This window comes from Macaca nemestrina, chromosome 1 (assembly GCF_043159975.1).
Source record: "Macaca nemestrina isolate mMacNem1 chromosome 1, mMacNem.hap1, whole genome shotgun sequence".
NCBI classification, from domain to species: domain Eukaryota; kingdom Metazoa; phylum Chordata; class Mammalia; order Primates; family Cercopithecidae; genus Macaca; species Macaca nemestrina.
Window position 1 is genome coordinate 4395045 of NC_092125.1, and position 25447 is coordinate 4420491.

The 25447-nt window shown below is 47.1% G+C and overlaps 1 long non-coding RNA gene across 3 annotated transcripts in view; it reads left to right on the forward strand.

The window, feature by feature from the left end:
• LOC139357217 (uncharacterized) overlaps positions 1 to 24681 on the forward strand; it is a 62980-nt gene extending 38299 nt beyond the window's left edge. For 2 of the 3 annotated variants that reach the window (XR_011610057.1, XR_011610058.1), the window contains exon 3: positions 24516 to 24681. This is a non-coding gene — a long non-coding RNA (uncharacterized lncRNA). Of the gene's footprint in view, positions 1 to 14757; positions 15266 to 24515 lie in introns of those variants that run through there. The other variant, XR_011610062.1, reaches the window with a different exon arrangement.
• Positions 24682 to 25447: the final 766 nt, after the last annotated feature.

The window sequence follows — 25447 nt, forward strand, 5'->3', positions numbered from 1 at the left end:
AGACCAGCTGGATAACATAATGGGATCTCATCTCAAAAAAAAAAAAAAAAAAAAAAAAATAGCCAGGCATGGTGGCATGCACTTGTAGTCCCAGCTACTCGGGAGGCTGAGGTGGGAGGATTGTTTGAGCCTGGAAGGTTGAGGCTACAGTGAACTGTGATTGCACCACTGCACTCCAGCCTTGGTGACAAAGTGAGACCTTGTCTCAAAAAAATTAAATAAAAAGTGAAAAAATGGCACTACTATACACTATCAGAGCATGTGGTCATTACAAAGTACACTCACTCCCTTTTAACTCCTAGTCTTAATTCCACAAGTAACTACACACTTAATAGTTACCACTAGTTTCTATTTTGATGTCTGAATAGAGCAAAAGTTCTATTTGGGTCAGGTTCATTTTCTTGTAAAAAGAGGAGGGAAAAACAAGGCCAGTTGTGCCCATGTTGAGACGGTTTACACATAGTAGATAACGATGGCATTTTACAACGCCTACTTAATACATTTCCTGAGCTCTTTTGCACATGTATGTTGGAGAATTTCACATTTACGACCCACCGTCCCTTCTTTGTGATTGCTGTTACTGGTGGTCAGGACAGTAGGGAAAAAGGTCTACTTTCCCCGTTCTGTTACGCTAGACCAGTTTCTCAACCTCAGCGCTTTTGGCATGTGGGACCGGATAATTCGTTGTGCTGGGGGTGCTGTCTGTGCCTTGTAGGATGTGTAGCACGTCCCTGGACTCTGCCCACTAGATACCAGTAGCACTCTTCCCCCTAGTCGTGACAACCAAAAATGTCTCCAGACATTTCTAAATGTCCCCTGGAGACAAAATTGCCCCTGGTTGTGAACCCTGCCCCCGGTTGCTGTTTTGACCCTCATAGATTGGACACATTGCAGTTTTAAGCAGTTATCCTTGAGTAAAAGGGACTATTACAAGGTTCAAAATCCAGACTAATGCTGTCTCATCTGCAAGCAATATTAACATTCCTTGATAGGAAATTTGTAGCAGAGAACTAACAATTATCTTTTTTTTTTTTTTTTTTTTGAGACGGAGTCTTGCTCTGTCATCCAGGCTGGAGTGCAGTGGCATGATCTCAGCTCACTGCAACCTCCGCCTCCCGGGTTCGAATAATTCTCCTGCCTCAGCCTCCGAGTAGCTGGGATTACAGGCTCACACCACCACGCCTGGCTGATTTTTGTATTTTTAGTAGAGACAGGGTTTCATCATGTTGGCCAGACTGGTCTCAAACTCTTGACCTCAACTGATCCAGCTGCCTTGGCCTCCCAAAGTGCTGGTATTATAGGCATGAGCCACTGTGTCCTGCCAACAATGATCTTTATTATAATAATAGCTAATGGTGTAATAATTAACATAGTATACCATATTCGCACAATTCTCAAAACACTTTTCACTTACACTATTTATTGAACTAAGTGAGGATTCTTAAATCTTCCCATTCTAAAAATGAGAAAGCCAAAGCCCAAAGCAGTTAAGTGTCTCGCACGAGGTCAGAATAACAGTAAGCAGCAGAGTGAACGCCAGGTTCTTGATCAGGCTCTCATCTTCATTAACTGTGTCTTGGGTCATTGTCCTTAATGCGCAAGTATAGACACACACACATGCATGTTCATGCAGACAACCTTTTTCTTGTTGTTAACTTTTTAGAATGGCTCTTACAATTTCCATGTAATTACATTTTATTCCAACAGTAAACCAGGAATCCACCATTAAGGGAGATTCACGATGTTATTGCATATCCTACCACCAGGTGTCGCCATCGTATACTCACACGTGTTTCTTCCATTGGTGAATTCCTAATTTACTAAATGCTCCAAGGAGTGATCAGCTAATTTATTTATTTTTGGAGACACGCCCATGCTGGCGTGCAGTGAGTATTCACAGGTGTGACCACAGTGCACTACAGCCTTGAACTCCTGGGCTCAAGTGATCCTCCTGCCTCGGCCATCCTGGTAGCTGGGTCTACAGGTGTGCACCACTGTGGCCAACCAGCTGGTTTTAAGTAAGTGTGTCCTGCAGCTGGAAACAGTCCAAAGAAAAGAATGATCAAAAGGTGAAGAGGACCAGGTGCAGTGATTCATGCCTATAATCCCCGCACTTTGGGAGGCCAAGGCAGGTGGGTCACATGAGGCCAGGAGTTCAAGAGCAGCTTGTCCAACATGGTGAAACCTCATGTCTACAGTCTACGAGCAGTGTCTAGGAAAGTACAGGCTCACGCCTGTAATCCCAGAACTTTGGGAGGCCGAGGCGGGCAGATCACGAGGTTAAGAGATCGAGACTATGCTGGACAACATGGTGAAACCCCGTCTCTACTAAAAATACAAAAATCAGCTGAGCGTGGTGGCACACACCTGTAGTCCCAGCTACTTGGGAGGCTGAGGAAGGAGAATCACTTGAACACTGGAGGGGGAGGTTGCAGTGAGCTGAGATGGTGCCACTGCACTCCAGCCTGGTGACAGAGCAAGACTCTGTCTCAAAACAAAACAAAACAAGCAGTGTCTAACCCTTTAAATGTGATGACTTTTTTGCTTCTCTATGGTGGTGGATATCAGGAGAGTTATAATTATGCATGGACCTTTCCGTTTTTTTGGAGACAGAGTCTCACTGTGTCGCCCAGTCTGGAGTGGAGTGGTGTGATCTCGGTTCACTGTAGTCTCCACCTCCCGGGTTCCAGCAATCTTCCCACCTCAGCCTCCTGAGTAGCTGGGACTACAGGCGTGCACCACCATGCCCAGCTAATTTTCTTATTTATTTTTTAGTAAAGATGGGGTTTCACCATGTTGGCCAGGCTGTTCTCAAACTCCTGACCTCAGGTGATCCACCTGCCTGGGCCTCCCAAAATGCTGGGATTATGCATGAGCCACTGTGCCCAGCAGTGTTAGTGTATTTTATGTGTGGCCCAAGACAATTCTTCTTCTTCCAATGTGGCCCAGGGAAGCCAAAAGGCTGGACGCCTGTGGAAGGCATCTTAGCATCAAGGCCAAATGACTTTTCAGACAGTAAGGGCTGTGCTGCAGGCTCTGAGATGGAGTTTGATGGGCAGGATGTTTATTAAGGAGTGCCCTTGTGATCAGCACCTATAGAAGAGAGAAGGCAGAAACAGGAGAGGGCAGAGGGAGAAGCTAAGCTGTGATGTTGGCCAATGACAGCCTCGGCCAACCACCGAGGAGCTCTGCCACAAATATGGCCCTTCAGAGTCTTCTTGAGTTGGGCTGGGATGGCTAGACCTTTATACTCCTGCATTTATGGGCAGTGGCTGTAGGCCACCCTAGGCGAGGTGTGAATATTTGAAAGTGAATATTGAGGGCCGGGTGCAGTGGCTCATGGGGATCACGTAGCACACGTCTGTAATCCCAGCGCTTTGAGAGGCCAAGGTGAGAGGATCGCTTGAGGCCGGGAGTTCGAGACCAGCCTGGGGAACATAGCAAGACACTGTCTTTACAAAAAAATTTACAAATTAGCCAGGTGTGACGGCAGGTGCCTGTAGTCCCAGCTACTTCGGAGGCTGAGGCAGAGGAATCCCTTAAGCTAAGGAAGCTGAGGTTGCAGTGAGCTATGATGGCTTCATTGCACTCCAGTCTGGGCAACAGAGTGAGACCCTGTCTCAAAAAAAGAAAAAAAAGGAAGTGAATATTGAAATATTAATACTAAATCAAAATGGCATGCTTTGAGTATTACTGACTTTTATTTTTGTTTTTTATTTTTTTTGAGACGGAGTGCAGTGGTGCGATCTCGGCTCACTGCAACCTCTGCCTCCCAGGTTCAAGCAATTCTCCTGTCTCAGCCTCCTGAGAAGCTGGGATTACAGGGTTGTGCCATCACACCCAGCTAACATTTGTGTTTTTAGTAGAGATGGGGTTTCACCAAGTTGGTCAGGCTGGTCTTTAACTCCTGACCTCAGGTGATCCACCTGCCTCGGCCTCCCAAAGTGCTGGGATTACAGGCGTGAGCCACCGTGCCCAGCCAACATTTTTATGCTAGTAAGAGAGAAGAGCGATCACAGAACCACTGATCAGCCACAGTTCATGGAGGCCATAAACATAAATGACATGGAAGTAGGCTCTTTAGCCTTCCAAAGGTCAAGACTAAACCAAACCCAGTTAGCAGACTGGGGCCAAATGCTGAAGCCAAAGTCCGATTTCCATGCATATCTAACCATTTGACCGGAAATCCCACCTCTAGGAATTGGTTCTAACTGGTGGACGTATGTGACAGTGTCCAACATCCGTCCTTCCCTCGGGGAATTTTCACCTCGGGCTGGCAGAACCCAGAATTCCATGGTTCTCAAGCAGCTGGGATGATAAATCCTCCTTTGAAGGGTGGTTGGGTGGGGGCATCGCAGTGTCGCCCATTGGATACAAGAAGTTGTCATCTTCGCGGGGAGGAAGCTATGTGGGTGGGTTGGAGTGACAGCAACCAAGGGTGGTGGGCCCAGAGGGCCGGGGAAAAGAAGGGACACCACAGGGGAAGGGGTTGGGTGTGGAGGGATGGGAGGCAGGCGAGGCCAGGGTGTGTGAGAGGACGCTACAGAAGAGCAACAGTCATATTCTCATTCTGGCTCCCTCCTGTCTTGCTCATTCATGTGGAGGGCGGGGGGTGAACTGAGCTGGGAAGGAGGGAAGAAGGGGAAATTGTCACACAGTTTGTCTCCAGGGCCATCATGTGCTCGATGGCTCCGGCTGTTGCTACCCCTCGATGAAATCTGACTTTGTAACGGGCTGGTCACCAGAAACCAGACCTCCAGGTGGCTCCCTGGCTTCTCCCTCGCTTCGCCAGGTCCCTTCTCTTGCTGCTGAACACCAGGAGTAAATGCTGCCATGATTTGCTGCGTCTTCCCCACTTGAGTTGATTGTATTGAATCGGTCATGTCTTGGAGCTCGTACTGATCTCAGAAGTAGCCATGGTTTCTGCTGTGTTATTTTAGGTTGTACATAGTCATATATACCCCTCTTGGGGTTCAAAGATAAATGTACACGTTGGAGAAGGTGAAAATGAACTGTAAACATTTATTGCTGTTTTGAAAAGAAACTTGTTTGTTTTAAAATTCGTTGTAAAGATAACATAGGCTGGGCGCAGTGGCTCATGCCTGTAATCCCGGCACTTGGGGAGGCTGAGGTGGAGGTGGGGGATCACCTGAGATCAGGAGTTTGAGACCAGCCTGGCCAACATGGTGAAACCCCATCTCTACTTAAAAAAAAAAAAACAACAAAAATTAGCTGGGCGTGGTGGCAGGCACCTGTAATCCCAGCTACCCGGGAGGCTGAGGCAGGATAATCCCTTGAACCTGGGAGGCAGAGGTTGCAGTGAGCTGAGATCGCACCACTGCACTGCAGCCTGGATGACAGAGTGAGACCCCATCTCAAAAGCAACCAACCAAACAAAAACCATTTATATCTGTCTATCTAAATTATATTTAAAATTATTACCAGACAGAAAAGTATGAAGAATAAAATGAGGCCAGACATGGTGGGATTACAGGCATTTTGTAATGCCTGTAATCCCAGCATTTTGGGAGGCTGAGGCAGGAGGACCGTTTGAGGCTGGGAGTTGAGCGTGGGCAACAAAGTGAGACCCTGTCTCTACAAAAAAATTTTAAAATGGGCTGGGTGCAGTGGCTCATGCCTGTAATCCCAGCACTTTGGGAGACGGAGGTGGGTGGATCACCTGAGGTCAGGAGTTTGAGACCAGCCTGACCAATAAGGTGAAACCCCGTCTGTACTAAAAATACAAAATTAGCCCGGCATGGTGGTATGCACCTGTAATCTTAGCTACTTGGGAAGCTGAGGCAGGAGAAGTGCTTGAACCCGGGAGGCGGAGGTTGCGGCGAGCCAAGATTGCACCATTGCACTCCAGCCTGGGCAACAGAGTGAGACTCCATCTCAAAAAAATAAAAAATAAAATAAAAATTTAAAACATGAGCCGGGCATGGTGTGCACCTGTCGTCCCAGCTACTTGGGAGGCTGAGGTGGGAGGATGGCCTGAGCCCGGGAGTTGAGGCTGCAGTGAGCCATGTTTGCACTGCTGCACTCCAGCCTGGGTGATACAGTGAAACCCTGTCTCAAAAAAAAAAAAAAAAGAATAAAATGAAAATCATCAAAAATATTCCACTTTTATATATGTGTTCATATCCATACATTTAAGTTAGAATCATAATGTATTTGTTTTAGTTTGTACCTTGTTTTTTTACTTCACAGTCTATCAGAAGCATTCCCATGTCATTGAATATTTTTAAAACATAGTTGCAAATATTATGTAATATTCCATCGGTGGATACACTATTATTTACCTGTCCCTTTATGAGATACTTAGTCCACATAGGTAACATTCTTGGCATAGCTGGAAGTGAAACTCCTTATGCACTTGGCATTGGGATTCTATCCATGAATGAAGTACACTGGAACACAGAACCTTGTCTCCAGCCACGGCTGTGAGCCTGGGAGAGAGGAGAGGAAGGGAGAGTACGCCCTTGACCTTGTGTGTAGGGTTCAGCCTCTCTCCAGTAGTCTGAGCAAGGGCCAGCCGGGTGTGAGAGGTTGGGGAGGGCTTCGCTGAGTGGGGAGGACATTTTGAATGTTGCTCAATCTTTTAAGATTTAAAATGTTTGCACTGGCCACATTTCTGCACCTGAGGCAAATCCCCAGTGTCCCTCCCTCGGCGGTGGCTCTGTGAAGAGCACACAGTACAAAAATGACAACTACAGAAAGCCAGATCGCAGAACCTGGCATGATCCTGCTGTCAGCCGGGTTTTCTGCTAGGTCTTATGGCTCAGAGGAAGTGGCACTGGACAGTGAGAAACAGGACACCTGGCTTTTAGTCTCAGCTCTGCCTCCAATTAGCTGTGTGACGGGAGATGAGTCACTTCACTTCCCTGGGCTTTTCTACTTCTTCCTTCTAAAAAAGATGCACTTCAAGTCAGGCATGGTGGCTCACGCCTGCAATCCCAGCACTTTGGGAGGCTGAGGCGGGTGGATCACCTGAGGTTGGGAGTTCAAGACCAGCCTGCCCAACATGGTGAAACACCGTCTCCAGTAAAAAAATAAATGAATGAATAAATAAAAAATTAGTCAGGCATGGTGGCGGGTGCCTGTAATCCCGGCTAGTCAGGAGGCTGAGGCAGGAGAATTGCTTGAATCCCGGAGGCAAAGGTTGCAGTGAGCCGAGATTGCGCCACTGCACACACCAGCCTGGGTGACAGAGCGAGACTCCATTTCAAAAAAAAAAAAAAAGATGCGCTTCAAGTGCTGCACAGAAATGGCTTCAGCATAATCCTTGTTCATGACGTAATACTTTAGTCACTGACCCACGCAAAACTCCTTTTCATTCATTCATTACTTCATTTATGCTTTAACATCTATGGATACATCACTCAACACAAAACCAGGTCCCTGTTTGCTTACTACTGCCTAGCAATCCTTCCCCTCTTCCCTCTCCCGGCTCCCCGCTTCCTACCACCTTAGGAGAAAGCACACCCATCATTCCCTTACTTTCCTTTCCATAGAGTTTTGTCACATATACATGTATTCCTAGAAGGTAATTTGTTGTTGTTGTTCTGGTTGTTTCTAATTTTATAGAAAGGACAGCCTGTGTGAACAGTCTTTATTATTATTATTAACATTATTATTTTGAGACTGAGTCTCGCTCTGTCACCCAGGTTGGAGTGCAGTGGTGTGATCTCAGCTCACTGCAACCTTTGCCTCCTGAATTCAAGCAATTCTCATGCCTCAGCCTCCCAGCTAGCTGAGACTACATGTGGGTGCCACCATGCCCAGATAATTTTTGTATTTTTAGTAGAGACGGAGGTTTGCCATGTTGGCCCGGCTGGTCTTGAACTCCTGACTTCAAGTGATCCGCCTGCCTCAGCCTCCCAAAGTGCTGAGATTACAGGCATCAGCCGCCGTGACTGGCCCTGTGTGGATAATCTTTTAGTGCCTATTTTTTTTTACTCAAAATTAGAGATTTATCTATATTTGCAGAAGATTTAAGATGGTCACTAATGGCCCAGCTGAGCCCTGCCTGAATTCCTGACCCACAGATTAGAAAATATAAGAAAATGACTGTTTTAAGCAATTACATTTTAATCTAGTTAAATGTTGGGGTGGTTTGTTACACAGCAATAAATAACTGGAAAATATGACCTCATGACGTTGGTATATACTGTTCCATTCTGTGACTACAGCAGAAGGTTTTTTTTTTGAGACGGAGTCTGGCTCTGTGGCCCAGGCTGGAGTGCAGTGGCCGGATCTCAGCTCACTGCAAGCTCCGCCTCCCGGGTTCCCGCCATTCTCCTGCCTCAGCCTCCCGAGTAGCTGGGACTACAGGCGCCACTACCACGCCCAGCTCATTTTTTGTATTTTTAGTAGAGACGGGGTTTCACCGTGTTAGCCAGGATGGTCTCGATCTCCTGACCTCGTGATCCGCCCGTCTCGGCCTCCCAAAGTGCTGGGATTACAGGCTTGAGCCACCGCGCCGGGCCAGCAGAAGATATTTATCCATTCTGCTGTCAATGAGCTTTTTTGGGGGGTTGTTTCCATGATGTTGCTATTATAAATATGTTTTATATTAAAACATTGTATTAATTAATATAATTAAAATAATATTTTATTATGAATATGTTTTGGTACATATCTTGGGTGTACAAATGCAAGAGCTCCCTTGGGTATATACCTAAAAGTGCAGTGCTGGATTGCAGGATATTGCTTAGCTGGTCGGGCACAGAGGCTCACGCCTGTAATCCCAGCACTTTAGGAGGCTGAGGCGGGCTGATCACCTGAGGTCAGGAGATTGGGACCAGCCTGTCCAACATGGCGAAACTCCGTCTCCACTAAAAATACAAAAATTAGCCAGGTGCGGTGGCGGTCGCCTGAAATCCCAACTACTGGGGAGGCTGAGGCAGGAGAATCGCTTGAACCCGGGAGGCGGAGCTTGCAGTGGGCCAAGATTGTGCCACTGCCCTCCAGCCTGGACAACAGAGCAAGACAACAAACAACAAACAAAAAACAGAGCAAAAAACAAAAAACAACCTGCTTAGCTTTACAAGATAATCTGAAAGTGCTTCCCGGAATGGCTCTGCGCGGTCCCTCTAGCGGTGTATTACTGAGCCTGCCGATCCACATCCTCTCTAGCACTTAGCGCTGTCAGGCATGATTTTTGTCCTTTGGATGCAGTTACCATGTGATCACATTGTGGTCTTGATTTGCATTTCCCTGACTGCTAATGAGATTGAATATTTCTCTGTATGTTTATCAGTCGCATGTGTTTTCTCTTCTCTGAAATGCCTACTCATGTCTTTTGCCTATTTTTTTAAAAACTGAGTTATTTGTCCTTCTTATTGTTGTTTTGTTGCTGTTTTTTATTTTTTGGAGTTTTTTTGTTTGTTTGTTTGTTTGTTTGTTTGTGAGATGGAGTTTTTGCTTTTGCTACTCAGGCTGGAGTACAATGATGCAATCTCGGCTCACAGCAACCTCTGCCTCCCGGGTTCAAGTCATTCCCCTGCCTCAGCTCCCAAGTAGCTGGGATTACAGGCACACGCCACCACACCCGGCTAACTTTTTGTATTTAGTAGAGATGGGGTTTCACCATGTTGGTCAGGCTGGTCTTGAACTTCTGACCTCAGGTGATCCACCCACCTCGGCCTCCCAAAGTGCTGGGATTACAGGTGTGAGCCACTGTGCCCAGCCCACATATTCTTAATACTAATCCATATTACTATTTGTTGCAAATACCTTCTCCCAATTAGTAACATGTCTTTTCACCTTCTTTAATATATCTTTGGTGACTAGATACTATTAATTTTAATATTGTCATATCTATTAATCTTTTTTTTAATAGTTGTATTATTTACACTTTGAGAAATCCTTCCCTGGCCAGGCGTGGTGGCTCATGTTTATAATCCCAGCACTTTGGGAAACTGAGGTAGGAGATCACTGGAGCCCAGGAGTTCAAGACCAGCCTGGGCAACATGGTGAGACCCTGTCTCTATAAAAAATAATCATTAAAAAAAAAAAAGAGCATCAATAAATTGAGGAGAAATGACATCTTTATGATATGAAATTTTCTAGCTCATGAGCATGGTATCCCTCTTCATTTACTCGGGATTTTTTAAAACCTTGGAAACTTTTTAAATCTTTCCCATACAGCCCTCTGATTTTACATCTGTCCATGAAATGTTTGAGTCATTTTCAATTATAAATATTGCCTGGTTTGGCTGGATGCGGTGGCTCATACCTGTAATCCTAGCACTGTGTGGGGCCAAGGTGGGTGGATCACTTGAGCTCAGGAGTTCAAGACTAGCCTGAGCAACATGGCAAAACCCCGTCTCTACAAAAAATACAAAAAATTAGCCAGGCGTGGTGGCGTGCACCTGTAGTCCCAGCTACTGGGGAGGCTGAAGTGGGAGGATCATTTGAGCCTGGCGGGAGGTCAGGCTGCAGTGAGCTGAGATTGTGCCTCTGCACTCCAGCCTGGGCAACAGGGTGAGACCCGTCTCAAATAAATAAATAAAAATAAAATTGATTTTAAAATATTGCCTGGTTCTACATCTCCTATCACCTAAACTGCATGTTAAATCATTCTGTTGCTACGGTTTGTATGGATCCTGTCACCTCCTTGTGAGACCTATTGTAGAATCATGTTTGGCCTGTTCTATTGTTAGCCATCTTGTGTTCATGTTCATTTCTGGAGAATTATGATACCACCAACATAACTTTAGCACTGTTTCAACCCCAGGCCTGGTCAGGTGTGGTGGCTCATGCCTGTAATCCCAGCACTTTGGGAGGCTGAGGTGGGTGAATTACCTGAGGTCAGGAGTTTGAGACCAGCCTGGCCGACATAGTGAAACCCTGTCTCTACTAAAAATACAAAAATTAGCCAGGTGTGGTGGTGCATCCCTGTAGTTCAAGCTACTTGGGAGGCTGAGGCAGGAGAATCACTTGAACCCAGGAGGCAGAGGTTCCAGTGAGCCGAGATCATGTCACTGCACTCCAGCCGGGGTGACAGACCGAGACTCTGTCTCAAAAAACAAACAAACAAAAAAATAATCCCAGGCCTTAGCGACTACTAAGACAAGCTTAAAGGGATCCTGAGCTGGTTCAGTAGCCTTTGGCAGCATTTTAATAGTCACTCTGGTGGCCTCAGATTGACAGAGCATTTTTCAAGTGAGTTTCCTTTCTTTTATTTACTTACTTATTTTTATGTTTGATTTTGGTAAATACACATAACACACATAACAAAAGTTACCATCTTGGCTGGGCATGGTGGGTGGCTTACACTTGTAATCTCAGCACTTTGGAAGCTCAAGGTGGGTGGATCATTTGAGGCTGGGAGCTGAAGACCATCCTGGCCAGCATGGCAAAACCCCGTCTCTACTAAAAGTACAAAAATGAGCTGGGCGTGGTGGCGCATGCCTGCAATCCCAGCTACTCCAGAGGCTGAGGTACAAGAATCACTTGAACCTGGTAGGTGGAGGTTGCAGTGAGCTGAGATTGTGCCACTGCACTCCAGCCTGGGCGACAGAGTAAGACTATCTCAAAAAAAAAAAAAAAAAAAAAAAAAAAAAAAGAAAGAAATTACCGTCTTAACCATTTTCAAGTGTTGAGTTCAATAGTATTGAGTATATATTCACACTGCTGGAGAAGCAAAGTCTCCAGGACATTTTCATCTTGCAAAACTGAAACCTTCGTATTAAACAATCACTTCCCATTTTCCCTCTTCCAGCCCCTGGCAACCACCATTCTACTTGCCGTATTTATGAGTTTGACCATTTTAGATACCTCATATAAGTGGGATCACACAATATTCGTCCTTTTGTAACTGGCATATTTCACTCAGCATAATGTCCTCCACTTTCATCCGTGCTGTGCCATGTGTTGGAATTTCCTTCCTTTTTATGGTTGAGTAATATTCCACTATCGGTATTTCCACATTCTATATGTCTTTTCGTCCATCGATGGGCACTCAGATTGCTTCTACCTTTCAGCTATGGTGAGTGAGGCTGCTGTGAACGTGGGTGTAGTTTCTTTTTCACTCACAGCACACAGAATTAACTTTGAAAGCTCTAAAGCCCACCAGCCGAAGGCTGATTTTCCCCTCAGCACTCGCCTATAGTGAGTGGGGATGTTTCTAAACAGCAATGAAGTGCCCCTGAGAACCAATCCTGAGGCTGTTCTGTTTCAGAAAAACAAGAAAACTTTTTTTTTTTTTCTGGGCTGGGTGCGGTGGCTCACGCCTGTCATCCCAGCACTTTGGGAGGCTGAGACGGGCGGATCACGAGGTCAGGAGATCGAGGCCATCCTGGCTAACACGGTGAAACCCCGTCTCTACTAAAAATACAAAAAAATAGCTGGGCGTGGCAGCGGGCGCCTGTAGTCCCAGCTACTCGGGAGGCTGAGGCAGGAGAATGGCGTGAACCCAGGGGACAGAGGTTGCAGTGAGCTGAGATCGTGCCATTGCACCCCAGCCTGGGTGAGAGTGAGACTCCATCTCAAAAAAAAAAAAGCTTTTTTTTTTTTTGAGACAATCTCTGTCTGTTGTCCAGGCTGAAGTGCAATGGCGTGATCTCGGCTCACTGCAGCCTCCGCCCCCTGGGTTCAAGAGATTCTCCTGCCTCAGCCTCCCTAGTAGCTGGGATTATAGGCACCTGCCACCACGCCCAGTTAACGGGGTTTCACTGTGTTAGCCAAGATGGTCTCGATCTCCTGACCTCGTGATCCGCCTGCCTTGGCCTCCCAAAGTGCTGAGATTACAGGTGTGCACCACCACACCTGGCTAATTTTTGTATTTTTAGTAGAGATGGGGTTTCACTATGTTGGCCGGGTTGGTCTTGAACTCCTGACCTCAGGTTATTCGCCTGCCTTGGCTTCCCAAAGTGTTGGGATTACAGGCGTGAGCCACGGCACCCAGCCAGGAACTCTTTTAAAGTAAATATGACTACAGGAGAAGCCCTTTTCTCCAACGTGACCAGCATCAATGATTGGTGAGTGAATGAAGTCAAAGTGAGAATTTAAAAAAAAAAAAAAGATCTGTATCAAATATTCTAACCTAAAACATAAGGTGAATATTGTTTTTGCTGATCTCTGAATGCAAGGCCAAAGTCTTCTCTTTGAGTATGGATCAGTTGAGTGGAATTCTGTGTACTTTCTTGTGTAAACACACTGATAATTCATCATAAGCGGTATCCAGTCTTGGTTACATAAGTGGAATAAGAATTTAGACAGATGCTAAACAATCTGAGTGCCAAATCCTTTCAGGTTATCACAATTTTTTTATTTTACTTTATCAAGATGGTGTCTCATTCTTTCGACCAGGCTGAAGTGCAGTGGCACCATCTTGGTTCACTGCAACCTCCCCCTCCAGGGCTCAAGCGATTCTCCTGTGTCAGCCTCCTGAGTAACTGGGATTACAGGTGCCGCCACCACGCCCGGCTAATTTTTGTATTTTAGTAGAGAAGGGGTTTCACCATGCTGGCCAGGCTGGTCTCGAACTCCTGACCTCAGGTGATCTGCCCACCTTGGTCTCCCAAAGTGCTGGGATTACAGGTGTGAACCACTGCGCCTGGCCTATTTGTGTTTTTGATTATACTTTTTGAGTGAATGTGAACTGATAGCTCATTGTGGTTTTAATTTGCATTTTCCTAATGGGGCATTTTTCAGTATTTTTTTTTTTCTTTTTAAGATGGAATCTCATTATGTTGCCCAGGCTGATCTCAAATTCCCAGGCTCAAGTGATCCTGCCACCTCAGCTTCCTGAGTAGCTGGGATTGCAGGTGCACCACTGTGGCCACTGAACATCTTTTCATGTGCTTATTGGCTGCTTGTATATTTCTTTGGAGAAATGTCTCTTCAGATTTTTGACTATTTTAAGATTCTGCTATTTGTCTTTCTTTTTCTTTCTTTTTTTTTTTTTTTTTTCAAGTCTGGTGAACAGGAAGTAGTGTTATTTTTCTTTTTGAGTTGTAATAATTCTTTATGTTTTGGATACAAGTCCTTTATCAGCTATATGATGTGCCAATATTTTCTCCCAGTCTGTGGATTGGCTTTTTCACTTTCTTTTTTATTTTAATATATTTTTTATTTTTTTGAGACAGGGTCTCTCTCTGTTGCCCAGACTGGAGTGCAATGGCATGATCATAGCTCACTGCAGCTTTGACCTCCAGGGCTCAGGTCATCCTCCCCTGCCTCAGCCTCCAGAGTAGCTGGGACCGTAGGTGCATGACGTCATGCTCTGCTGCTTTTTGTATTTTTTTTTTTGGAAGAGATAGGGTTTCACCATGTGGCCCAGGCTGGTCTTGAACTCCTGGGCTCCAGCAATCCACCCACTTTGGCCTCCCAAATTGTTGGCATTACAGGCATGAGCCACCCCACCCAGTCTTTTATTTTTAATTTTTTTTTGAGTTGGGGTCTTGCTCTGTTGCCCAGGCTGGAGTGCAGTGGCACCATTATGGCCCACTGCAGCCTCAACCTTCTGGTATCAAGCAATCCTCCCGCCTCGGCCTCCAGAAGAGCTGGGATCACTCTGTGTAACGAGCCTTGTAATAAGACACTGTGCCCAGCCCTTTTCACTTCCTTCATGGCATCTTTTGGAGCAGAAAAATGTCTAACTTTGATGAAGTCCAATTTATCTACTGTTTTCTTTGTCTCTTGTGCTTTTGGTGTCATAGCTAAGAAGGCTTTGCCTAACCTAAAGGCATGAAGCTTTCCTGCTGTGTTTTCTCCTGTAAGTTTTGTGGGTTTTGCTTTTCTATTTAGGCCTATGATCCATTTGGAGTTTTTGTGTATGGTGTGAGGAAGAGGACGTCCAGTTGTCCTCGTACGACTTGCTGAAAGGATGACTCCCCATTGGATGGTCTTGGCACTCTTGTCAAAAACCAATGGACCATAAACGTGAGGATTTATTTCTGAACACTCCACTCAACTCCATTCAATTCCATTCATCCATATGTCTGTCCTTATGTCCATTGCACACTGTCTTGATTTCTGAACTCTGTACTGTTTTGAACTTGCGAAGTGCGAGTCCTCCAACTCTGTTCTTTTTCAAGATTGTTTTGGCTATTCTGGGTCCCTTGCATTTCCGTATGAATTCTAAGATCAGCTTGTCAAAAAAGTCAGCTGGGATTTTTTTTTTCTTTACAATCTCAGCTGAGATTTTGATAGGAATTGTATTGAATCTGTCGATTAATGTGGGGAGTATCGCCATGTTAACAATATTGATTCTTTCCATCCATAATGTGGGATGTCTATTTATTTAGTTCATCTTTGATTCCTTCCAACAATGTGTTGTAATTTTCAGAGCGCACATTTTGTATTTATTTTGTTACATTCATTCCTGAGTATTTTATTCTTTTCAATGCAATTATAAATAGAACTGTTTTCTTAAGTTTACATTTGCACCGTCCATTGCTAGTATATAGAAATACAATTGATTTTTGTATATTAACATTGTGCCCTGCCACTGAACCTATTTATTAATTCCAGTAATAATTTAGTGGATTCCTTAGGATTTTCTGTATGTGAGATTATGTCATTTCAAATAGAGATAGTATTGCTTGTTCCTTGCCAGCCAGATACCTTTCATCATTTTCTTGCCTAATTGCTCTCCCATCAGATATTTAGGGCTGTTGTTATCATCTGGATTGGCTGAGTCCTTGACATTCCAAATGTTACACATTTAGAGCCATGGGCAGATGTTTGGGCTTCTGGGCTAAGCAGAGCTTTCCTTTTGACAAGCTGACAGCCCGTTCCAGACTGAGGATATCACCTTTTCCCCCAAGCTCTGCTAATTAATGTTTCAGTTGAGGAGTGATCTGTGGTCATTTTCCTCCACAGTCAAAGCAGGTCTCACGCCTTTGAATCCCCAAAGGCACACACACCCTGCAGCTCACGCATGAGGGCCTCTCTGCCGCGGCCATTGCCTTCAGCCACCTTAGTCTTCTTTTTCAGTACTCTCTGCTAATCTCTGCCACTCAACCGCTCTCCCAGGACCGAGCTCCTTTTCTCTGAATACTTAACAACACACTGGAACAGTTTGAAAACTTTTGACAGTAGAGAAATGTGGGTGTATTCTCATGCTGAACTCACAGGAAAGATGTAGGATCCGTGAGATGCTGATGCAACGAAGTGTCAATCGTGCACGTGAACACACACACACACACACACACACGCACACACACGAGTCGGATTTCCTGACAGAGGGCAGAAACTCTCCACGACTGTCATGGGAGGGAGCAGAGATTTTATCTTCTCTCATGTCACTTTTTGCACAGAACCCACTGCTGTGACATGTGTAGGCAGCAGGCCTCATCCCAGGGAACAGCCCGGCGACCTGGGAGCCAGCATTTCTGAGCCACTTGCAAGCAGAGCGGGCAGGCCCACAGGTGCGCTGCCCACCTAGGAAGCAGAGCAGGGCAGGATGGCCGCCTTCCCCTTCACTGCTTGGGAATCTTGCCATCCGTCCAGCAGGGTGGCCGGGAATACACCAACAGTGGTGATTTTTCCGGCACTGACGATTGTTTGGGGTGAGCCGTGGGCTGCTCTGTATTCAGCTCTCCTGCCGAATAGAATTCAGCCCATGTCTCTGAAGCGCCAATGCCCAGCGCAGAGCAGCTCCGTCCCACATCAGTCGCCCACGCCGCTCTGGGCTCTTCCTCAGTGACGGGGAGAATGAGGGGAGAGTCTGCTGAGCATTTGCTTCCTCGCTGTCCACGGTGAGAGTTTATTTTCCTGGCCAATCTTTGCAGTTAAACTGATCACACTGCAATCTGTAGTCTGACAGGGTGGTAAGCTTTGCATCCAATCTGTGCATAAAATGATAATATTACGAGCACTAGGTGGGGGAGCTTAACAGTTCAGAAAGAAAGGACTTCACTTCCCTCCTCAGCTGTTTACCCCTCAGGCCTGAGAGGCTGATTCTTCCCACAGGGAGTAGCCAAAGGAGTCACCCCACCCCCCAAACCACCTCCTTCCACCGTAAGTGGAATGGCACTTCCTGCCCTTGGCATAGCATCTGCTGCAGATGATGGCGGGCCTCCATTTTCCGTTGAAGTCCAGGAGTAAAACCATATATGGTTGCATCAATTAAAAGTCACTCTTGAATTCAGTGCTAATAAAACTTCCTGCAATGATGGAACTATTCCGTAGCTGCATCGTCTAACATGGTGGTCACCAGCCATACGCGGATACTGAGCACTTGAAATGCTGCCCGTCATTCTGAAGAACTGAATTTTTAATTTTATTTCCTTTTTTTTTTTTTTTTTTTGGTGGTGGGGGGTGTGGTTTGAGATGGAGCCTCGCTCTGTTGCCCAGGCTGGAGTACAGTGGTGCAATCTCGGCTCACTGCAAGCTCCGCCTCCCAGGTTCAAGTGATTCTCCTGCCTCAGCTTCCCGAGTAGCTGGGATTATAGGTGCCCGCCACCATGCCCGGCTAATTTTAGTATTTTTAGTAGAGACGGGGTTTTACCATGCTAGCCAGGTTGGTCTCAAACTCCCGACCTCAGGCAATTCGCCCACCTCGGCCTCCCAAAGTACTGGGATTATAGGTGTGAGCCACCACACCCAGCCTTTAATTTTATTTCATTTGAACTTCATTTATTTAGAGACAGGGCCTGCTGAGTCGCCTAGGCTAGAGTGCAGTGGCATGATCACAACTCACTGCAGCCTCAATCTCCCAGGCTCAAGTGATCCTTTCACCTCAGCTCCCGGAGTAGCTGGGACCACAGGTGTGCACCACCACACTCACCTAATTAAAACAATTTTTTTTTGTGGAGATGGGGGTCTCACTATGTTGCCCAGGCTGGTCTTGAACTCCTGAGCTCAAGCGATCCTCCTGCCTAGGCCTCCCAAAGTGCTGGGATTACAGGTGTGAGCCACCATCCCAGCCATTTAATTTGTTTCTTTTTTTTTCTGACGGAGTCTTGCTGTGTTGCCCAGGCTGGAGTGCAGTGGCACAATCGATCTCAGCTCACTGTAACCTCTGTCTCCTGGGATCAAGTATTCTCCTGCCTCAGCCTCCCAAGTAGCTGGGACTACAGGTGTGCACCACCATGCCCAGCTAATTTTTGTATTTTTTACCAAAGGTGGGGCTTCACCACGTTGCCCAGGCTTGTCTTTAACTCCTAAACTCAAGTGATCCTTCTGCCTCGGGCCCCCAAAGTGTTGGGATTACAGGTGTGGGCCACCACGCCTGGCCTCTAGACATTTAAATTTAAGGAGTCACATATTGGCTGGGCACGGTGGCTCATGCCTGTAATCCCAGAACTTTGGAAGGTCAAGGCAGGAGGATCACTTGAGTTCAGGAGTTCAAGACAAGCCTGGGCAATGTGGTGAAACCCCGTCTCTGCCAAAAATACAAAAACAGCCCGTTGTGGTGGCTTGAGTCTGTGGTCCCAGCTACTTGGGAGGCTGAGGTGGAAGAATCGCTCGAGCCTGGTAGGTGGGGGTTGCAGTGAGCCGAGATTGCACCACTCTACTTCATCCTGGGTGACAGAGTGAGACTCCAGAATCACATATGGCCAGTGGCTCTGGTATCGGACAGCACAGCTCTGTATAGAAAACATACAGACACCAGAGGCCTCGCAAGTCAAAGACACGTCTACTCTTGGGACCGTGTTGCATTAAAAAAGGTATCATCTTAAAAAGTTTGAGAGATCTAAATACATTTAAGTGTTTTTTTTTTCTTTTTGCTAATGAGGTGAAAGAGTATCAATTCCCTTAAAAAATTTAACCACCAGGCAAAGGTCTTTTTGCAAAGAAAAATTTGGAGTGTTTTAAAAATAATGAGTTTTGTTTTTCTAAGAATTGTATCCTAATAAGTAGAAATTTAACAACAAAAATAAAAAGGTTTTGGGGATTGTGGAAATAATATATGAACAGGGATTATAGTTACAAATGACATAGAATTTGGATTGATCTGAATACTGTCTTTCTTTCTATATAAAGCCTTCTTTCATCTGTCTGCATTTTCCTGAGAAATGAAGTGGTAAAGCTCTGCGGCAATAACTTGGATATATGTTAGCTGGGCTATACCAGCGGTTCTCGGCCTTAGTGGTACATTGGAATCATCTGGGCTAGACCAGTGGTTTTTTTTTTTTTTTTTTTTTTTTTTTTTTTAGTCTTAGTGGTACATTGGAATCATCTGGGCTATACCAGTGGTTCTTGGCCTTAGTGGTACATTGGAATCATCTGTGCATCTTTACTAAAACACTGGTGCCTGGGCCCCATCCTCAGAAATTCTCATTGAATTCTATCCATGCTCAGCCCAGACCAAACTTTCTAATGACTTCACTCACTAATTACTGATCCAACGCCTCACCACCAAGTGATTCTAATATCCAGCCAGGGCTGAGAGCCTCCACACCTGGCAAATTTTTGAATTTTTTTGTGGAGAGGGGGTTTCGTCATGTTGCCCAGGTTGGTCTCAAACTCTTGAGCTCAAGCGATCCTCCCACCTTGCCCTCCCAAAGTGCTGGGATTACGGGCATGAACCACCGCACCCGGCCTCTGTTTTTCTTTTGTAAATTACCCAGTCTGTGGCATTCTGTCACCGCAAGAGAAAGCAAACTACGACAGTTGGTTTATGATGCAGAAGAGCATCTACTTTTTCTAGCTTCAGGAAAAGAGCGTACGTCCCTCCTTCTCATCTTGAAGATTCTTTCACCAGGCGTTAGAGCACAGCCTGCAGTTTTCAGGGCTGAGTGCTTGAATCCCATCAACAAGCACTGAGGAGGAGGATGGAAGCAAGCTGAGAAGCAGAAGACTTTAAATATAGCTACATTTTTTTAAAGGGCAGAGAGGTGTATTAACAAGAGCAGTGTGGGGCTTGCAATATTTTGCCACTGCAGTGTAGACCTGTCAGTTCCCAGCCGTCTGGCCAGCTGCCCCATTTCCCCGTGGAGTTTGAGGCATCCATATGAAAGCGCCGTTTTCGTGGCTGTTTCCATCACAGACTTCTCACCAGAAAGCTGCAGGGACTCTGTGACTGGACACACCAGGATATGCCACTTTTTTTTTTTTTTTTTTTTTTTGAGACAGTCTCGCTCTGTCACCCAGGCTGGAGTGCAGTAGCATGATCTTGGTTCACTGCAACCTCCACCTCCCAGGTTCCAGCGATTCTCCTGCCTCAGCCTCCCAAGTAGCTGGGATGACAGGCATGTGCCACCATGCCCGGCTAATTTTTGTATTTTTAGTAGAGATGGGGTTTCGCCATGTTGGCCTGGCTAGTTTCGAACTCTGACCTCAGGTGATCCGCCCGCCTCGGCCTTCCGAAGTGCTGGGATCTGTGAGCCGCCATGCCCAGCCTGGGCTATGCCAGTCTTTAAGGATCTGTCCTGAGGAGCGGTCACAGCTTCTTTGGAGAAGCCTGCTCCTGTGGCTCCGCCGCCTCATCACACAAGACTGCCATAGGTTGACTTGGCCCCTTGTTGTAGCTCAAGCACAGTTCTTCCCCTGTGGGCTTCTATGGAGATAGCGAGCAACCAGTTTGGGTCCTTGCAATCATCAACAAGCTGTTTTTAAATCGTCTGTGAAATTCTTCCCAAGTCAGGAGCCGAGAACCTACAGCTGCTGTAACTTTTTTTTTTTTTCTTTTTTAAAGAGATGAGGTCTTGCTCTGTTGTCCAGCCTGGAGTGCAGGATGGTCATATGGGGTGATTATAGCTCACTGCAGCCTCAAACTCCTGAACTCAAGCCATTTTCCTGCCTCAGCTTCCCCAGTAGCTGGGACTGCAGGCATGTGTCACCACATCCAGCTAATTTTTAATCTGTTTTTAGAGATGGGGGAATAGTTATGTGGTCCAGGCTGGTCTCAAACTCCAGGGCTGAAGGGATCCTCCAACCTCGGCTTTAGGAGCGACTGGAATTACAGGTGTGAGCCACCACACCCATCTTCCTATAATTTTTCTTACTAAGAAAAAGAATCTCCATTCTCCAAGTGCCTGCTCTGTGTCATGCACTCTACTAAGTACTTTAACGCACTGTTTCATTTAAGCCTTCAGTAGTCATATGAAGTAGGTAGCATTATTCTCATTTTACTGGTTAAGAAACTGAGGTTTACGGCCGTGCGCGGTGGCTCAAACCTGTCATCCCAGCACTTTGGAAAGCTGAGGCGGATGGATCACTAGGTCAGGAGATCGAGACCATCCTGGCTAACATGGTGAAACCCCGTCTCTACTAAAAAATACAAAAAACTAGCCGGGCGAGGTGGTGGGCGCCTATAGCCCCAGCTATTTGGGAGGCCGAGGCAGGAGAATGGTGTGAACCCGGGAGGCGGAGCTTGCAGTGAGCTGAGATCTGGCCACTGCACTCCAGCCTGGGCGACAGAGCGAGACTCCGTTTCAAAAAAAAAAAGACACTGAGGTTTAGTCTCATTTAAGACTGTTTCATTTAAGCCTTCAGTAGTCCTGTGAAGTAGGTAGCATTGTTCTCATTTTACTGGTTAAGAAACTGAGGTTTAGCCTCATTTAAGGGTGTTTCATTTAAGCCTTCAGTAGTCCTGTGAAGGAGGTAGCATTATTCTCATTTTACTGGTTAAGAAACTGAGGTTTAGGCCAGGCACGGTGGCTCACACCTGTAATCCCAGCCCTTTGGGAGGCTGAGGCGGGTGGATCACTTGAGGTCAGGAGTTTGAGACCAGCCCCGCCAACAAGGTGAAATCCCATCTGTACTAAAAATACAAAAATTAGCTGGGTGTGGTGGCACATGCCTGTAATCCCAGCTACTTGGAAGGCTGAGGCAGGAGAATAGCTTGAACCTGAGAGGTGGAGGTTGCAGTGAGCCGAGATCACGCCACTGCACTCCAGCCTGGACAAGAGTGAGACTGGGTCTCAAAAAAAAAAAAAAAAAAAGAAAAAAGAAAAGAAAAAAGAAACTGAGATTTAGCAAGAGGAAATGTTTTTCCCAGTATGAAAATCTGAAGTGCCAGAGGCTGAGGTCAGCCCGGGCCCTGCTGGCTCCCTCCGCACACTCTTCACTGCCTTGCTGTTTCTGCGGTGGCTTGAAGGAAGGGAAGTCGGAGAGGGGCCGGACTGCAGTCGTTTCTCTGCGGTACATGAGGGTGAGGCTCTGAAAACCATCGTCATGGGTGACTACTAAGATAGTCAGGCTATGGTATCATTCCACTTGCTTCAGCCTAGACCTTCCTGTCCATGAAACTGTACACATTCGCAATCACTCCCCATATGGCTGCCGTGAACGCCCGTGGACGTCGGGACCTGGCAGTGACCCAAACAGAGAAAAAACCCCACTCCCAATGGCATTTTAGAGGGGAGACAGACAATTAACAAGGTTAGCAAGTACAGCATATGGTATTTATTTATTTATTTATTTGAGGCAAAATCTTGCTCTGTCGCCCAGGCTGGAGTGCAATGGCACGATCTTGGCTCACTGCAACCTCCACCTCCCAGGTTCAAGCGATTCTCCTGCCTCAGCCACCCAAATAGTTGGGATTACAGGCACCTGCCACCACGCCTGGCTAATTGTTGTATTTTTAGTAGAGACGGGATTTCACCATGTTGGCCAGGCTGGTCTTGAACTCCTGACCTGAAGTGATCTGCGTGTCTCGGCCTCCCAAAGTGCTGGGATTACAGGCGTGAGCCACTGTGCCCAGTTGCATATAGTATGTTTGATGGCAGTAGTGCTAAGGAGAAAAAACAGCAGGCGGGGTGAACAATAAATGCTGGAGAAGGGTGAGCCTTTTTAGAGTGGCCTGTCTGGGGCAGAGCAGCCCGGGCAGAGGGAGTGGAAAGCACCAGCCCTAAAGCCTGGTCCGTGCTCAAGGGGGGGTCAGCGTGGCTGCAGCAGAGGGGGTGGGGGCCAGCAGGGAAGAGCGCGGAGAGATAAGAGGCGGAGTCAGGTAGGGGCTGCAGGCCCACGCTAAGGTCTACGGCTTTTCTCTAACTGAAAATGCCTTTAGAGAAGGCTTTTAAGGAGGGGAGTGACAGAATTGAATCAGATGGTTCTGAAAACTGCTGAGAGTAGGTTGCACGGGGCGAGGACAGAGCCGTGGGGCCTGTTAGGACACTACTGAAGTAACCCAGGTGAGGAATGACGGTGGCAGTGGGGAAGATGGAAAGGAATTAGGTTTGGATGTATTTTGAAGGTATTGCTAACAAGACTTCCTAATGAGCTGGCTGCGTGGGGTGAGAGAAGGCAAGTTGAGGAATGTCTTTGGTCTGAGCAACTAGAAGAATAAAGTTGCCTTGAACTGAAATGGGGAGACTGCCAAAAGGCCGGCTGAGTGGAGAGCTGGGAGCTCCATGAGGCTGGAGACACCCAGTGTCTAATGGCAGTGGGTAGGTGGGTGTGGAGCTCAGGGGAAAGGGTCTCCCTGAAGATAAAAATTAGAGAATCAGGTCAGGAGCAGTGGGTCACGCCTGTAATCCCAGCACTTTGGGAGGTCGAGGCAGGCGAATCACTTGAGGTCAGGAGTTCGAGACCAGCCTGGCCAACATGGTGAAACCCCGTCTCTACAAAAATACAAAAATTAGCCGGGCATGGTGGCAGGTGCCTGTAATCCCAGTTACTTGGGCTACTCGGGAGGCTGAGGCAGGAGAATCACTTGAATCCAGGAGGCGGAGGTTGCAATGAGCCAAGATCACGCCACTGCACTCCAGCCTGGGCGACAGAGCAAAACTCTGTCTCCAAAAAAAATTAGAGAATCATCATTATATCCATCATATCTGTCTACACCTATCAGATACACAGTATTTAAAGCCATAAGACAAGCTGAGATTTCCTCAGTGTTGAGTATAGTTATGCAAGAGAACGGCCGAGGACTGAGCCCTGCAGCACACTGACAATGAGAGATCAAGGACAGGAGGATAGGAAAACACCAACAAGGCCAGGTGCGGCGGCTCGTGCTTGTAATCCCAGCACTTTATGAGGCTGAGGTGGGAGGACAGCTTGAGGCCAGCTTGGGCAACATAGCGAGACCTCATCTCTATTAAATATTTAAAAATTAGCCAGGTGTGGTTGTGGGCACCTGTGGTCCCAGCTACTTGGGAGGCTGAAGTGGGAGGATCACTGGAGCCCAGGAGGTCAAGGCTGCAGTGAGCTTTGACTGGGCCACTGCACTCCATCCTGGGTGACAAGGCAAGACCTTGTCTCAAAACCACCACCACCACCACCAAAACCAATAAAGTGCTTGAGAGAGGGCGTCTAGAAAGGCAGGAGGAGAACCGGGAGAGAGCAGCATCCTGGAAGCCGAGAGAAGAAAGCGGTTCAAGGAGGAGATGCGTCAGTTGCATGTCACGTCACCAACGGGTCAAGCAAGAAGAGGGCTGACAGGTGACCGTGGAATTCACCAGTGACCTGCACACCTGTTTAGTGGCATGGCCGGGGCAAAAGCCCAGTTGTGGTGAATTTGAGCGAGGCCCGGGGGAGAGAAATCCGAGGCGGTGGAGGAAGGGCACCCTCCATTCTTTGAAGGAGTTTTGTCGTAAAAGAAAGTAGAGAAACGGAGTGGAAGCTGGAGGGGAAAGTGAAGTGAAGAGAGCTTTGCTTTTTTTCTTCTTCAGACGGGAGAAATACAGTGTGTTTATGAGCGGATGGGACTAACTCAATCGAGAAGGAAAACGTGGAGGTGCAGGAGAGAGAAGACAGCTGCAGGAGCTATGTCCGCGAGTGGGCCGGAGGAGCTGGGGTCCCATCCCACGGAGGGGCCGGCGGGGGCAGGGCAGCTCACCCACGCCGCGGGGAGAAGGTTGAGTACTCGGACACAGACACGCGGGGTGGGTGGACACGCTGGTGAGAGCGCGTAGGAGCTCTTTTCTGATGGCTGCGATGTTCTTGGTGACGTAGGAAGCAAAGTTGCTGAAAGGGAGGAGGGGGAGGAGGTGGTGAAGGTGTAGGGAGAGAAGAGAAGGTATGAAATCATCACCTGGGAGAGTGGGAGACAGAAAAGACAAGAGAAGTATAATATGTTTGTGGAGCATCATTCAGGGCCCACGGGATTTTTATCAGCAATGTAAAGGGTGAACAGAGGCTGACTGAGTTTGTTCTCCAGCCATGGGGCGGTGCAGGCCCAGAGTGGCTGGAGAGCTCCATTCAACCAGAGTTGTGGTTTCATCAGGAGAGAGCCTGAAAGCGAGAGAGAGGTGAGGAAGTCAGGGGGTCTAAGCAGATGAATGACCATAGTGACTGGATCAGGAGGGAGGGGAGGACGTGGGGGCTGGGGGACAGTGAGAAGGTGGCGAGGTCTCTACAGGGCAGGACTGTAGGTCTTGGTGGACTCATAGGGTTGCTGGAATTGCGGTGCTGAGGGAGTGAGCTGGACAGATAGAGGACATGGTCAGGAGTGACTGGAGAGCGGGTGTGGGGGCTGTAGGTCTGGATAATGAGGAGGTTAAGGGTATGAGTCTGGGTGGCTGAGAGGGGAGGGGAGGAGGTTCTGGGCCTGGGCAGCCAGGGTTGCTCAGGCTATACTGACGGGTGCTCCTGTGAGCACTGC